This window comes from Pseudopipra pipra, chromosome Z (genome assembly GCF_036250125.1).
Source record: "Pseudopipra pipra isolate bDixPip1 chromosome Z, bDixPip1.hap1, whole genome shotgun sequence".
NCBI classification, from domain to species: domain Eukaryota; kingdom Metazoa; phylum Chordata; class Aves; order Passeriformes; family Pipridae; genus Pseudopipra; species Pseudopipra pipra.
Genome location: NC_087581.1, coordinates 54,085,764 through 54,101,390, shown reverse-complemented (window position 1 = coordinate 54,101,390; position 15,627 = coordinate 54,085,764). Strand labels below are relative to the sequence as shown.

The window sequence follows — 15,627 nt, the reverse complement described above, 5'->3', positions numbered from 1 at the left end:
AGTCCAGCCTAACGATTCAACTTCAAAACACAAACAAATGAGCACCTAGCATTTTCATTTTGAGTACAGGAGTATAAAGTTAAATGTGCTATTAATAGAAAAACAGTTGTTATCTGATTGTGAGTTTTGCAGGACCATACACAGTTTTACTACTCCAACAAGCAAGTTAAATCCCCCTAGGCATGCATTCCTGTCTAAGAGGCACACATTTCACCAGAAGCTTTTGATAAAAATTCTACTCATATGGCTATTTCACAAGTGTTTTCAAGGTTATGATGTATTTATTATAACTTGTTATTTCCATGGGAAATATGCAACAAACTACTATAGTCCAGAAACTTTTGTACTGCAAAAAAGTAGGGCTGAGGTTAATATTTGTGAAACAGAGTGATTGCACCATCTATTTCACTGACAGAAGGTCTCAAGATGGTTTGAGTAGACATGAAGGATGTTTCTAAAGTAAAAAAAAAGAATGTTTTTCAGTTATGCTAACACCTAAGTAGAAAGGTGATTTCCTGGCATTAAGAAAGGGTAACCCTTGTCCTAAAAAGCAATGTGCACAGTAAAGGGGAGAGACAGAGAATTAGATGGACCAGCACAAATAGTCTTTTTTTCTATGCAAATTAATAAAAGCATCAACAGCAAAATGTAAGTGCAGGTCTGTAGGAATACATACATATCCAGAAGAATTTGTAACAGAAAGTTAGAATTCATTTTGCTATGAAGGCTTTCTGCGTGGGTAGTGGCTCTTTCTCAATGCTTCCCCTCCACTGCATAGCAAGAGAAGTTCTCAGCCTTGCTCTCTGGTATGCAGAGAGATAACATGTTTGCAGACATGTACAAGGCCTCCTTGGGCCAGAGAGAGTCAGGGAGGAGAGAGAGAAGATACAAAAAGCCTTGGAGGAGGAGGGGCATTGCCTTTTGCCCCTAGAGGCCTGGTCCGTGCAACATAGTAAAAAAGGGTCCTGGCATCTGAAATAAACCTTTTTTAATCTTTCCACTGCCCAGGCATTCTTGGGAAAAATACCTGCATATGTTTACCTTACGAGGTCTAAGTAGTTTGACTCTAGTCAGAATATTGTTAAGAAAATCTGGGTTACCACAGAAGACAAGTAAGCAAAGGTTGTTTAGATATTGTTTGCACTTATCCTTTTGCATCAAAGGACAAAATGTCACATAAAATCACTGCAAATGAGTTTGAAATGTAAGTCCTTAAGGACTCCATCCAATAATATACTTTTCTCTGTGGTGAGCTGTAGGCATGGGATGAGTCCACAGATTTGTACCAAGGAAGGCTGTTTATAAATTTTCTGCAGCTGTTTTCTCAATCAATATTAGAAGTTAAGCATCTATATTAGGAAAAATGAGACAAAGTAATATAAAGAAAGGTATTTTCAAGTCTTTTTATAAACTTATATAAAAATCAAACCAGAAAGTCTACCACAACAAACTGTTGCTGAAAAGAACAGCTTGGTGCTTACTCAGGCTGTCTGAAGGATGGCTTGCTTGGGCATAGTCAGTGTGCTGCAATTTTTACCACTATTTTAGTGAAACAAACAATGAATTTTATATAAACTTTATTATTTTTATGAATTTTATAATGCCTCTTCTGAGTTGGGGAAAGTATTTCATAACAGCCTACAAAAAGAAAGAAGCTTTTAATTAAGTGTGAACATGGGATATGAGGAAAGTAGCCTGCCACGTTTTAAAGACAGTCAGATATGATTTTATTGGAAAGCCATATATTAGACTTTGAGTAAGGTGGTGATTATTGCATTCAGACTTGCGAGGAATGGCGAAACACTCATTTAACAGGGAATGGCCATTCAGCCATTTAAAGCTAATGAAGGGGAGGTACGTGATGAAATCAAGAGGAAAGGAATTGTCAGTAAATATATTAAAAAAAGGCCATAGTGACATTCATGAGAAGGTCTTCCTTGCTATATTGCAAATTGGTGGGTGAGGAGGGGACCAAGAAGCCACAAGAAAAGCAGCAAAAAGATTGAAATATGATTTTTTTTCATCATTGTACACTTATATTCTATAACCAGAAAAGTACTGTGAGGTCACAGCTTCAAAGCAACCACGTAAATGAAAGAATTACCCTGCATCTTCATCAGGTAAAGCTTTTTTAAGGGATAGTAATTTTTAAATAATTTAGAAAATATTGAAAAATCATTACTTCAAATAGTATTAGTTCCTTCACTACTGTTGATAAACGCTTCTAACAGATAAAACCTCCATTCTCAATTGATGGTCTGAACACTTTCAGACTCTCCTCTGTACCAACTGTGTAGTCCAAGACTCAGCAATTCAGTGCATCACACAACAACCGGTGAAGTACGAAATGGATACCACGCCCGCTTTAGGAGAAACCCTCAAGGCCATACAGCAGGTGAAAATTGGCAAGGCAGCTGGGGTTGATGGAATTCCACCCGAAGTCTGGAAACATGGGGGCTTTGTACTCCATGCTAAATTTCATGAGTTTGTGGTGCACTGTTGGGAACTAGGCAAACTACCATCAGACCTTCGTGATGCAGTCATCATCACTTTGTATAAGAAGAAAGGAATTAAATCAGACTGATCAAATTACTGTGGTATTACTCTGCCCTCCACTGCTGGCAAAATCCTGGCAAGAATACTCTTGAACAGACTAATACCCACCATAGCAGAAGGAATTCTACCTGGAAGCCAATGTGCTTTCAGAGCCAACAGGAGGACCACAGACATGATATTTGTTCTCAGACAACTGCAAGAGAAGTGTAGGGAACAGAACAAAGGTCTCTATGTAACCTTTGTTGACCTCACCAAGGCTTTCGATATTGTGAGCAGAAAAGGTCTGTGGCCCATTTTGGAACATTTAGGTTGTCTCCCCCAAGTTCCTTAAAATGATCATCTCACTCCACGAGGATCAGCCAAGTCAGATATGGCAATGCACTTTCTGAGCTCTTTCTAATAACTAATGGTTTGAAACAAGGCTGCGTTCTTGCATCAACCCTATTCACAGTCTTTTTCAGCATGATGCTCCAAAGGGCCACGGCAGACCTCGATGATCAGGACGGTATCTACATTCGATACTGTACTGATGGAAGCCTTTTCAACCTAAGGTGACTGAAGGCCCACACCAAGACCTTAAACCATCTTGTCCGGGAGCTGCTTTATGCTGACGACGACGCCCTTGTTGCCCACACTGAAGCAGCTCTGCAGCGTTTAACATCCTGCTTTGCAGATGCTGCTGAGCTCTTTGGGCTGGAAGTCAGCTTAAAGAAGACAGAAGTTCTCCATCAACCAGCACCTCAGGAAGTCTTCCATCATCCCCATATCACCATTGGTGAATCAGAGCTCAAATCAGTCCAGCAGTTTAATTACCTAGGTAGCCTCATCTCCTCGGATGGTAAGATTGATGGGGAGATAGACAACAGGTTAGCAAAGACATATAGAGCTTTCGGAAGGCTTCATAAAAGAGTTTGTCAAAAAAAACACTTGAAGAAAAGCACAAAGATCAGTGTTTATAGAGCCATTGTGCTGTCTACTCTCTTATATGGATCTGAATCATGGGTCAATTACCGCCACCACCTGTGACTCCTAGAACACTTCCATCAACGCTGTCTCCGTACAATCCTAAACATCCACTGGGCAGATTATGTGACCAATACATCTGTTCTAGAACAAGCAGCAGTCACAAGTATTGAGGCCATGTTGCTGAGAACAGAGCTGCGCTGGGCAGGGCACGTCTCCAGGATGAAGGACCACCGCCTCCCTAAGATCTTGCTTTGTGGTGAACTTGCCACTGGCTGCCACATGAGAGGAGCCCCAAAGAGAAGATACAAGGACTCCCTGAAACAACATCTCAGCCTTGGCCATATTGACCAACATAACTGGTCTACTCTGGCCTCCAATCGGGAGGCCTGGAGACACACCATCTATAACACTGCTGATGCTTTTGAGAAGGCACGCAGGATCACTCTTGAGGAGAAAAGGCAACGCAGAAAGAGTCGTGTCTTGCAGAATTTACCACCTAAGGAGTCTTTCTGCTGTGTCTTTTGCAACCGGACATGTCTACCTCATATTGTCCTTTTTAGCCACCAGCGTGCTTGTGACAAACGTGGGTAGCGCCCTTCCCAAATCTTCATTTGCAAAGTCTAGCCATGATGATAAAATGCACTAGAAATGCTACATTTCTCACATTTAATCTATTAAAGCTTTCTGATCAGCCATCTCCTGCATGAGTCGGATGGATTCTCCCTGTTCTCTTTCACTGTAAATGCTTTTCTGACCCTTTTGGCTTTGCCTTGACGAAACAATGAATTTGCGGAAGGCTAGTAAGAAGGCAGACAGCTTCAGAATGGCGTTTCCAAAAATTTGAGCTCTGGTGCCACCTCGTGACTATGTTGAGAACAAGGACAAGGAATTGTATTACAACAGAAATTCAGTCTCGAAGAGGCGAAGGTCTTATCCTGACTGTTTTCTAGTCTGTAGGAATAAAGACCGATACGGTAGTTCAGAATATTATGTAAAATTGGAATTTTTCACTGCTCCAGCATTGTTTTTTCATGGTGCTCTGGTTTCAAAAGGAACAAGTAGGGAAAAACAACTAGCTGATGTATTCTCAAGGGGAGATGCAAAGAGAAGTTTGTTCCTCAGAGCACTGAGACAGGCAATTACAGAATATGGAAAAAAAACCCCAAACAAAACACATCACCAAACCTGCCTAAAACCATAGCAAATGTGTATGGGTGCTCACACCAAACCTTGTACTTGAAAGAAAGACGCATCCATCATGCTCTCTGTCTTCATTATTCAGCAGATTGAGCAAGTAAGGGGGAACTTCTAATAGATGTCATGATAGAAGGTGCTATGGAAGGGTGATACAGCTAAACAGCCCTGTGTGTTTACATAACATAAAGATAAAACTAGATGAACTTATTTTTTTTTAAATCAAGCTACCTTTCCATCTCCATTGCAGAGGTGCTGATGCCCAATGTTATCAATTACTCTGGGCTTTTATTATGTGCCGAATTTTGTTCAAATCATTGGAATAACATTGACAAAAAGTTCTTTAAAAATCTGGGCTTTAGTTTTTAGTGTCCTGTTTTGCAGTCTGTTGAAGTACCTCCTTCATTCAGATAGATCAAATATGGAAAAGCTAAACACGCTGCTTCTAAGGAATTCAGATTTACAAACCTGATGGCAAGTTATAATAGCTGGAGAAGGTGCCCACTACCACATTTACTATTGTTTTCTATGCTGTTCTTTACAAATCAATAAATCACAATATTTCTAGATTTGTCTGAATAAAGAAGGGCAGAAAGTAGATCTTGTATATTCTTTGATTGTGCTATGCAGACCTTTGTATTAAATTTTTCATTGTGACACTAATATAGGTTTCCTGAGCAGTTGCAGCTAATTAGTATTGTATAATATGCATTTCTTTGACTAGCATTAATACCTCTGCAATTAAATTTATTCTGCCTATTTCAAACTCTGCTTAATCTTTCTTTCCTATCCATATTAAATGATTGTGGGTCATTATAAAAAATTGCCATTTGATTTTTCGAAATAGCTGATGAATGTAATTTGATGTATGAAGAGAAATTTTGAATTTCCTACTGTTCAGCTTTATCCATTTTGAAAGTCAACACTTTCTTCTTCCACCACCTCTTGCTATATTCTAACCTATGCTAGAACTTGGCTGCTAAACTACTGACAAATTTCTCAGAAGTTTCTTGAGGGGTTATGTAAGGCTTCAAGAAGTCCAGTTAAATTTAAGCTTTCTTCTGTTATTTCTGCCTTTTTAGTGCGAAGCACTTCACTCTTTGTGAAGTCATGCATGTTTAATCATGAGGATGATTAGGAGATTTTTAATATACTTTTTCTATGTGTTTCACAGTTCAGTTAGTATGAGTTTACTGGTAAATAAATATTCTTGATGTCTGAATTGGTAATATTATTTCCACACTTGTTTATTCCAACTAATAACTGGAAATTAATAAATATCATACATTGTTTATTATGCCTGCAAACACTACCCTGTTCTTCAAAAAAAGAAACTGGAGTGGTTGTGTGTGGATTTTTTGTTGCATAATCTGAAGTTACCATTATGTGGCATTGTTTGAAATACGTCAAGTTTACCTCTAATTGATTGAGATGATTGCTTCCAGAGTGTCTGAAAAATAGGACAATTGATATCATGGAAAATTGAAGATCTTGTTAATCCATGGTACACCTACCAGGTATGGAAACGGTGCTGTAGTTGAGTGTTTCTATCAAACTCAGATATGAACCTGTGGCAAGTCACCTTAACTTGCTTAATCCCACTCCACAAAATGTAAATCTTAGAATCTGGAATTTCTAAGGTCAAGTTCATTTCATCTATATGTGTATTTAGCCTATTAATAAGGAAAATACAGAAATGTAGTATATGAAACTCTTACAAATACATGATTAAAACTTAAAATGACAAAAAACCTCCAGTCTTTGTAGATTAATTTGCACAAGACTAATTGGGGGAAAAATAAAGTACCTTCAGTGAAACATCAGTGCTTTTACACTGATATTTGTATCAGGGCTCTGTATTGGAGAAGATTTTTACTTCTCTCTTTAATGCAGAATACAAAATGCTTTCCTGAGATACAGTCTGGCTGTACAGAAATTGTCCATGCTGCATAAAAACACTAGATGTAGCTGTTGACACTTGCAGGAGAAAGGGTGCACACACCCAAACCCATACCCACACTTTCGCTCTTGCCCACCCTACACCCCCCCCACCTTCTCCAGCTGAGTATTTGTTGTGCGTGTGGTGTTTTGGATTTTTTTTTTAGTAAATCTTCATATTGTAGCTTTCCTTAATAATTAGGTAGCTCCTTTCACAGTCTCTGAATTTGTCAGTCTCTCTTCCATTAGACATGATTCAAAAATGTAGACTGTAAAATTTAAACATGACATGAGTTTCATGAATTAATTATTAAGTAATGATATTTGAAAATATGTTAGTATATATGCTTCCAGCAATTGGCTTGATATTGCCACTACAGTGGTGTAGTGCAGGTTTCTCTTGCAGCCTTGATGCATTTTACATAGGTGGGACATGGCAGTAATCCGACCAGCTGCAATTGCCACAATACCAGATGGATCCCTATAAATAGAAGGCCTGTAGTAATCTGGCTAGATTATTGAATTCAGTGACCACTTGGCAAAATATCAGGGAACACTTGCAGAACTGAATCAAAACATATGATGAGGTTTTAATTTCAGTTACTTTGAGAAATCTCCTGTATCCTGTTCTACCATTTTCATTTTAAATGCATTTATAAGGTTACACAACTTGTTATACTGCTTTTTAAAGTTTTTTTCCAGCTATCTGTGCCATAGTAATTTTCAAAATAGTTTTGACAGTGCCACTCTATAATATTCTACTGGAACAGTTTAATTTCACAAAATACAATGTGAAATAAATTATGAATTCCTTTATTGATAAAAATAAGGTATACATGTAAGAATATATAAAAGTTTTTGCATTATTTTCCTCTGCAAGTTAAGACAAGTATGTTTGTAGGAACCTGTATTTGCATTTACATGCTTTTCTAAAATATAATTGTAAAACTTACATTTAGGGAGGGAGAGACAGAAAGGATGAATATGGTGGTGGACAGTGTCATGCATTTTGCTGTTTGTCATGCTTCATTCATGCCCTGTGAATGAAAAAGTGCTGAAGCCAGGGACCTGATGCTGTTTTTCATTTCTAGCTGATAAATTCAAAAAAAATATTTACTATAATAAAGTATTAGTTTTAGAAGAATGTTAATGTCTGACTCTTGATGAACACACATTCCAGTGCATTTATGAATGTTGAAGTATTTGGAGAGATGTAAGAGTTTTGGGTTTAGTTTACTGTTAATGAAAATGTTCTATTTGTTACTAACACAAGTTGTGTTATACAAACTAATTATTGGAAGTAGAGTGGCATCTACACCCTTTTCTGAATGAAAGTTAATACCCTGCAGGTACCAAAGACCTGTCATATAGAGTGTCATCCATTCCCATATGCACTTGTTCTTTGAGCCCATCTCCTGCCCTCAGTTGTGCTTCTGTGACATTGTATAGTTTTTAGGGTGATTGCTGTGGTATAAATACAGTTCCATCAACATTTGTAGATCCATATGTGGTCCAGGCAGAAGTGCAAGTAGATCAGCAGTGTAAGAAGTCTACTGGTCACAGAGATAGGATTATAGGTATTTAAACAAATCCAGAAGCAAAACTTCAGGAGTTTTGCCATGAGAAATTCCAGAATTCAAAGTAAAATTCAGTTTACTTTATTAACTGAAGAATTCAGTTAATAATGAATTACACTGGTTTCTCAGGCATCATTCCCTGCTCAGCCGGGGAAAAGTCACTGCAGCCACAGAGCCAGGAGAAAAACAGCAGCAGTTGTACCCTTTCTAGTAACTTAGTCCTGTGCTGCTGCTGATCTCAACACAGTTTTGCCCTCTCTGTGCCAGTCCCATAAGAGAGGTTGTTTCCACTCTCCTCCTGTCCCCTTTTTCTCCCTCCTCTCATATTTAGGGTAGCTGCTGCCATTGGAAAGTCCAGGTCTTAAAGGTAAGAGCTGCATTACAAAATGTGTACACAGGCCAGAGAAAGTGTACAGAAACTACCACAACAATATCTATCACGCAAAAGTTGTGAATCAGGGTAGGAAAAGTAATTTTTTTCTTCTGTTTCCCACATTGTTCCTAATCTGTGCTTCATAACAGGGGGCTGCTTTCATTCAGTCATGAACTCTGTGCTGCCCCTCCAAGGTACAGCAAAACAATTTTAATTTGTATGTTTATGGTACAAAGGGTCATGAAAACAAGCTCTCTGTGTTCATACTATTTTTGCATAGTCAACAGGATGATTTAAAGTTTAGGGTGGCGGATTTTCATATTTCCATCAGATACTTGGAAATGTAAGCAAAACAAACCACTGCAGTTTAAAAGTTCCAGCAATGACTCAGTCATTTGATATAAAAAAGGTAAACCTTCCAAATGTTGAAACTGACATCATCCATTTTACAGTAGTTGAACCTTTATTTTAACAATCCCATCCAAATGTCCAAATATCTTCCATTTGTTTAGGGGTTGTTTTTTGGGGGTATGTGGTTTTTGTTTGGAGGGGTAGTTTTTTTGGGGTTTTTCTCCTTTTTTTGTGTGTGTGCTTTTGTCTCTTGAATTTAGGGAAAATCATTAAAGAACTGAGGAATCTGAAATTAATTGTCAGGTATTATAAACTCAATTTTGAAACTGAGTTGCTTCCTGCCACACAAAGGTGCTCTTTTGGAAAAGAATTGCAAATACAGTGCATTACTCACACTCTTGATTCGTTTAAACTGCCTGCTTAAATTTTGACTACTGACTAAAGAAGCCTACAACCTCTCCTAGACTGCTATGGTTACAATTAATTGGTTGATCCAGTTCAAAACAGATGTTGCACTGCATTTCTTGTACCTAGAAATAGGGAAAATCTGAATATGGCTGAAGGTCTGCTCTGTATTTTGCTATTTTTCTGGTCCTTGGACTGGTGGAGGAGGTGATCCTTTTCTTCATGGCACCTGCAATGTACATTAGCAATCCCAGATGCATATATATAGCACTCACAGTCAACCCCTAGGACTGTTGGTGGAAAGAAGCAGGATGCCAGTAGTGTGATCTCTTCATAGCTGCCATGGCTTAATAGAAGGGCAGGTACATTCAGCATCAGAGGCATTCAACAGCCTTTTGAGGATGTTGTAGAAAGTACCAAAGTGATTTGGTCTAAAAGTTACATATGCCTGACCCACTGTGGTGAGCCTGAGCCTTGATAAAAAACTTGTGAGATACAGGTCGATATAAATGCTTTCAATCTGGAGAACCAAATGGAAATATGAGAACAATCCAGGTTCAAAAAGCAGTCCTAAACAACAAACCTAGATTAGTGTTTCCAATAACTGTGACAGGAGCTCTTCTTGTTATAGTCTCAAATAGCCTGTTGCCACATACTTCCCTTTTGGTTAGACTAAATAATCTTCAGGTAGGTGAAAAGCCTTTTAGACCCTGGAAATTTTTAAATGCCTTACAAGGCAAAAAGACATAATACAAGCACAAAGTGGTTGGTGTTCAGCATGGACTTGTCTGCTGGTACACATAGACTCTGTGATGTTTTAAGCAAAATAAAAATTAGTCCTTTTCTTTATATGTGATTTTTTGCAAATATTAGTATCCTTCATCAGAAAGGGCCAGAAGGAGGACCCAGGAAACTACAGACCTGTCAGCCGGACCCCAGTGCCTGGGAAAGTAATGGAGCAGATCATCCTAAGTGCAATCACACAGCACCTACAGGATGGACAAGGGATCAGACCCAGCCAGCATGGGTTTAGGAAGGGCAGGTCCTCTCTGACCAACCTGATCTCCTTTTATGATCAGGTGACCCGCCTGGTGAATGAGGGGAAAGCTGTGGATGTGGCCTGTCTGGACTTCAGCAAGGCCTTTGGCACTGTCTCCCACAGCATACTCCTGGAAAAGCTGGCAGCACAGAGGGCTTGGACAGGGGCACTCTGTGCTGGGTTAGGAACTGGCTGGAGGGCCAGGCCCAGAGAGAGGTGGTGAACGGGGCTGCATCCAGTTGGCAGCCAGTCACTAGTGGTGTCCCACAGGGATCAGTGTTGGACCCAGTTCTTTTTAATATCTTTACTGATGATTTAGATGAGGGGATTGAGTCCATCATCAGCAAATTTGCAGATGACACCAAGTTGTGGGGGAGTGTCGATCAGCTGGAAGGCAGGAGGGCTCTGCAGAGGAACTTGGACAGACTGGAGAGATGGTGTGATTCCAACGGGATGAGGTTCAACAAGGCCAAGTGCCAGGTCCTGCACTTTGGCCACAACAACCCCCTGCAGCGCTACAGGGTGGGGACAGAGTGGCTGGAGAGCAGCCAGGCAGAAAGGGACCTGGGAGTTTGGATTGACAGGAAGCTGAACATGAGCCAGAGTGTGCCCAGGTGGCCAAGAAGACCAAGGGCATCCTGGCCTGGATCAGGAACAGTGTGGCCAGCAGGTCCAGGGAAGTGATTCTGCCCCTGTACTCAGCACTGGTGAGGCCACACCTCGAGTACTGGGTCCGGTTCTGGGCCCCTCAGTTCAGGAAGGATATTGAGGTGCTGGAGCAGGTCCAGAGAAGAGCAACAAGGCTGGTGAAGGGACTCGAGCGCAAGTGCTATGAGGAGAGGCTGAGGGAGCTGGGGTTGTTCAGACTGGAGAAGACGAGCCTCGGGGGAGACCTCATCACTCTCTACAGCTCCTTGAAAGGAGGTTGTAGCCAGGTGGGGGTTGGTCTCTTCTCCCAAGCAACTATCAGTAAGACAAGAGGGCATGGTCTTAAGTTCTGCCAGGGGAGGTTTAGGTTGGATACTAGGAAGAAATTCTTTATAGAGAGGGTAATCAGGCATTGGAATGGGCTGCCCAGGGAAGTGGTGGATTCTCCGTCCTTGGAGGTTTTTAAGATGATGTGGCACTTAGTGCCATGGTCTAGTAACCGCAGTGGTAGTGGATTAAGGGTTGGACTTGATGATCTCAGAGGTCCCTTCCAACCTGGCTGATTCTATGATTCTATGATTCTATGATTTAACACAGGAATGTCCTTAGAGATTCTCAGGAGATGTCTTGCCAGCTCACTGGCTCCCATTAGCCTCCATAGCCTGCGCTTTAAAACATCTCACAGCTTTATTAATGAAGCCATTTAGCACGTAGCTTGCTGTGTGATGTAGAAAGTGTAATTGTTTTAATTTTACTGAAAATATTCACAAATGCAGGAGGACACACTCAAATCCAGAAAATACAGAAGAGTGATTACCATGTGTTCTATAGTATTGCTGAGGACTCATGCTGAGGTCAATGCCACAGGTAAGTGCAGTGACTGAGAATAGCCCAGAATGGTTGCTGATGTGTTCTACTTTCTTATTTCACTTACTTTTTCAAATAGGTTTCTAATTCCACTGACCCAATCTTTTAGAGCACAACCTGAAGAAATTTGAAGCAATTTCCAAAGTAGGGGCTGTGTTTTCACACTTGCTCTGGACTCATGGGAAATCTTGCATAAATCCTTCTTGCACTCCTTTACAATGGAATTAACAATCCTTCCAGGACATCATCCTCTCGAAAGTGCAGAAGGGTTAAAGGGCTAATTTCTGTTCCACACATACATTCCATAGGCAACAGAGACAACAGCTGCCTAATTTTTTTAATGGAGTGTATGTTTTGTCACTGAAGAAATATGACCACTCCTGTAATTCATTCGGCAGGTGCTAATGAATACAGAAGATGCTTCAAATTAATTTTCATTTAATCCTGTAAGAATCCTAACTCTATGGTCTTTTAGCAACACAAACAAAAAAATGAATAAAAATGTGACATTGAATATTATGATAAAATTTATCTCATGAAATTTATCTCTTTTCAGAAAAACAATAATTAAAAATGATGTAACAGAGACAAAAACTGCTACAAAAGTTATACAACTTTCCTGCATTCTTGAAAGCAGGGTAAGGAAAAATGGATGCCAATAAACCCCATAGAAAATATGTAGCTGACATTACTACTGGCATTGTGAGGAAGGTATGCTGCTTTCTATGGCTGTGTTCTGAATATGCAATACTCCCTCTCTCCCTGCCCCCTAAAAAGATGTGCAAGTCTTTTTTAAGGTAATCCATCTTTTTTTTAATTTTGCATTGAAGCTAGAAAGTCAGCATAACTACTTGTAATACATATTCAGATATTATTTGCAACATATTTGTAAACAAGCATATGCTTCTACGAGTTATAGGATATTTAATAATTGACAATCCACTGGAAGGAAAATGAAAAAAAAAAAAAACTACCGATCTCAGACTTTTCTCATGATTTCAAATTATTATTCTGCTCTTTCAAGCCAACTGCTTTTTCTAATCCAATGACAAACCATAATACTTATTGCAATGAATAAGCGCAATAGAATTCTCCACTCTAACATCTGTAGAGGTGAAACAGCCAACTCTGTTTCTAAAGCTGAAATTCAAAGTTCTGTTCCCACTTCCTCTGAGCTCGCTGACATCAACAGAATTGCATCTGGGTAACTGCTGTTACTAAAAAAGCACAAGACTCCATGCTCTAGTCTGTGGTCAGTTTTAGTTCATTTGGTTATTAGCCTTCTGTAGGGTGCTTAGGGGAACACTGTACACATTATGCCTGGACTGCTACCTTCAAAGGGATAAAAGTGAGAGTGGATAAAAGTGAGAGTATTGGAAGCAAACAAAACACCAGACATTGCAGAAGCTGTTAGTAGCATAATACAATTGGCAATAACAGGTAAGCCTGTCATTACTACGTTGTTTTCAGACACAGTCACAGAAATATTTGCAAACCAGGGGAGCATGAGGGCGGTGAGGAGGAGGGGGAAGTTGTGGGGTTTTTTTTCAGGTGCCTATGTAAAAGTCCTTGTTTGCATCTTTTTAGAGGGGAGGCTGTCCTTTTTTTTTTCATATTGTAATTATAGTGACATAAAATAAATAGAGGCGGCGGTAGTCCGTTAGCACCCAGAAATCTATTGTAATACCCCAAGCACCTTTTATCTGTGTCCTTGACATAGGCAAAATGTTAGAATTCTGCACAAAGTGACAACAAAAAATCCCACAAGAAAGTACTATGTTATTCTTCTGTATCAAATTAGAGTCCTGGGTGCTCTAAGAGATGGTCTAATCAAGCAAGGAAAAAAAATGGCCTGAGGTCACCCTCGGTGAATGACAACTTGGCAGAAAAGACATTTCTGAGTCTTCATACCACTTCCTGCAGTTGATTGTAATAGCTGTTGATTGTAATGGTAGTTTGAGCCATTTTATATTATGGGAATTGTCAAAATCTGTATGGTACAAAGACTCATAGGTTTACAAAAACAATCATTAGGAGTTGCAACTAATGCAATCTATAGCCTTCCTAAATACTAGATGGAAGCCATCTCTTACAACACTTTTCTCCTAACTTCTGCATTTCTCTGTCTTTTGCTATGCTATTATAGTAATTATTTGCTTTGCATTGTTTCATCTGAGGACCACTGCATGGGTTGCCAGATTGTTCCTGGTAGGAGTAAAGCCTGTCATAACCTAAGAGCAGATTCTCCTGTTGTTATGTAAATAACATTTAACAAAGCTTATGCAAGAATGACATTTTTGGCCTCCGATGACACAGCATTACAAAAGGAACATTTGAAAATTGCTGCTATTTGTATGGTCATTTCAGAATGCTGGTTTTGCAGCTGAAACTTCATATTATTTTGTAGCTGAGAAAAAATACTAAAAAGCAATCTAAAAATTTATTTTTCTTCACCTTCCTCATGTCCTGTTTCTATCATTATTTTCTTCTGTTTTTCTCCCTGCTGGAACAGCAGAGAAAGTTATCCTTTACCTTCACTTGTCTGTAGCATGTGGTTCTAATGGCACCAGAATTTCTTACATTTGTATTCCTGATGGTGCAACCAGCCTAAAAGTTTTTGACACCATTAAAATACAATTTTCTATAGCAGACTTTTCACATATATTTTTTTACAGATAAAGCCAAAAAGTAGTCTAGCTTTTGGACAACAGAAGTTCTCAGCCTGCCTCTGAATGTACCTTTTTAGCCTACTGTATACCTACAGATGTGGTTTCTAAGTGTGTTGTTGACTTTTGACCATCACTTAATTCAAACTACTGGTCTTGTAAAAGATTAAAATGTACACCATGGTGAAGAGAAATAAAGTGAAACTGAAGATTCTTTAGTCCTAAGGGGTTCATCTGTTAAATATAAGTCAAGGGGAAAAAGTAAATTAATGAAAAAATTTTAGTATCAAATATATATTTTTTATATATATAATATATAAATATATAAAAATATATATCAATCATATATTTTAATGGATCTTATTAGAGCTCATAAAAAATTCACTGACTAATTCTGTTCTAATTGCCTCTGCTTTCATTTAAACAGTCTGCTGTTGTGGAGATTTGGTACAGCCACAGCATGGCTCTAGTCAATAAAAAATATGCAGCTGTTGCGAAAAAAACTGTCTGCAAAATTGGAAAACATGAGTTCAGTGTAATTCTTCAAGACTGAGCCTAGCTTTATTAGGGGCCACTTCAAATGGGACTAGTTTTCATATTTTAAAATTCTTTAAATTCTTTTAAAATTCCCCCCAATTTTTTTCCCTGTTCTTCTCCTGTGTCCCTCTCTTTATTTGTCTTCACAGAGTTAGTACATCTGTGGAGAAAAGAAGAAACCTAACCAAAACCCAACAGTTTCAGTTTTATTTTTAATACCATTAACTTTGGATTTCTTTTTTAAAGTTACAATATGTTAAAGGAAAATTATAAAGCCTTGTAGTTTTCTACTGCATTTTTAGTGGAAAAAGGGTGAAAGAGGTGAAAAATTCTCAAAAATATAAACCTCAAAATTAAAATAATTGTTTTTCTAAAGAAACTTTTTAACATTTTAGCTGAAAATGAGGTTATTAAAAAAAAGTGGATTGTGAATCCTTAGTACAGATATCTTTTAACAGAAGCATTTCCAACTACTGTTAATAATAAAGGGTTTCAGCAGAAGACAGATGT

The 15,627-nt window shown here is 38.8% G+C and overlaps 1 long non-coding RNA gene across 1 annotated transcript; it reads left to right on the top strand.

Moving 5' to 3' along the window:
• Window positions 1-11,327: 11,327 nt before the first annotated feature.
• On the top strand, window positions 11,328-14,784 carry LOC135407438 (uncharacterized). Its single transcript, XR_010426873.1, has 3 exons — window positions 11,328-11,914; window positions 12,471-12,625; window positions 14,590-14,784. It is a non-coding gene; the product is annotated as an uncharacterized LOC135407438 (long non-coding RNA).
• Window positions 14,785-15,627: the final 843 nt, after the last annotated feature.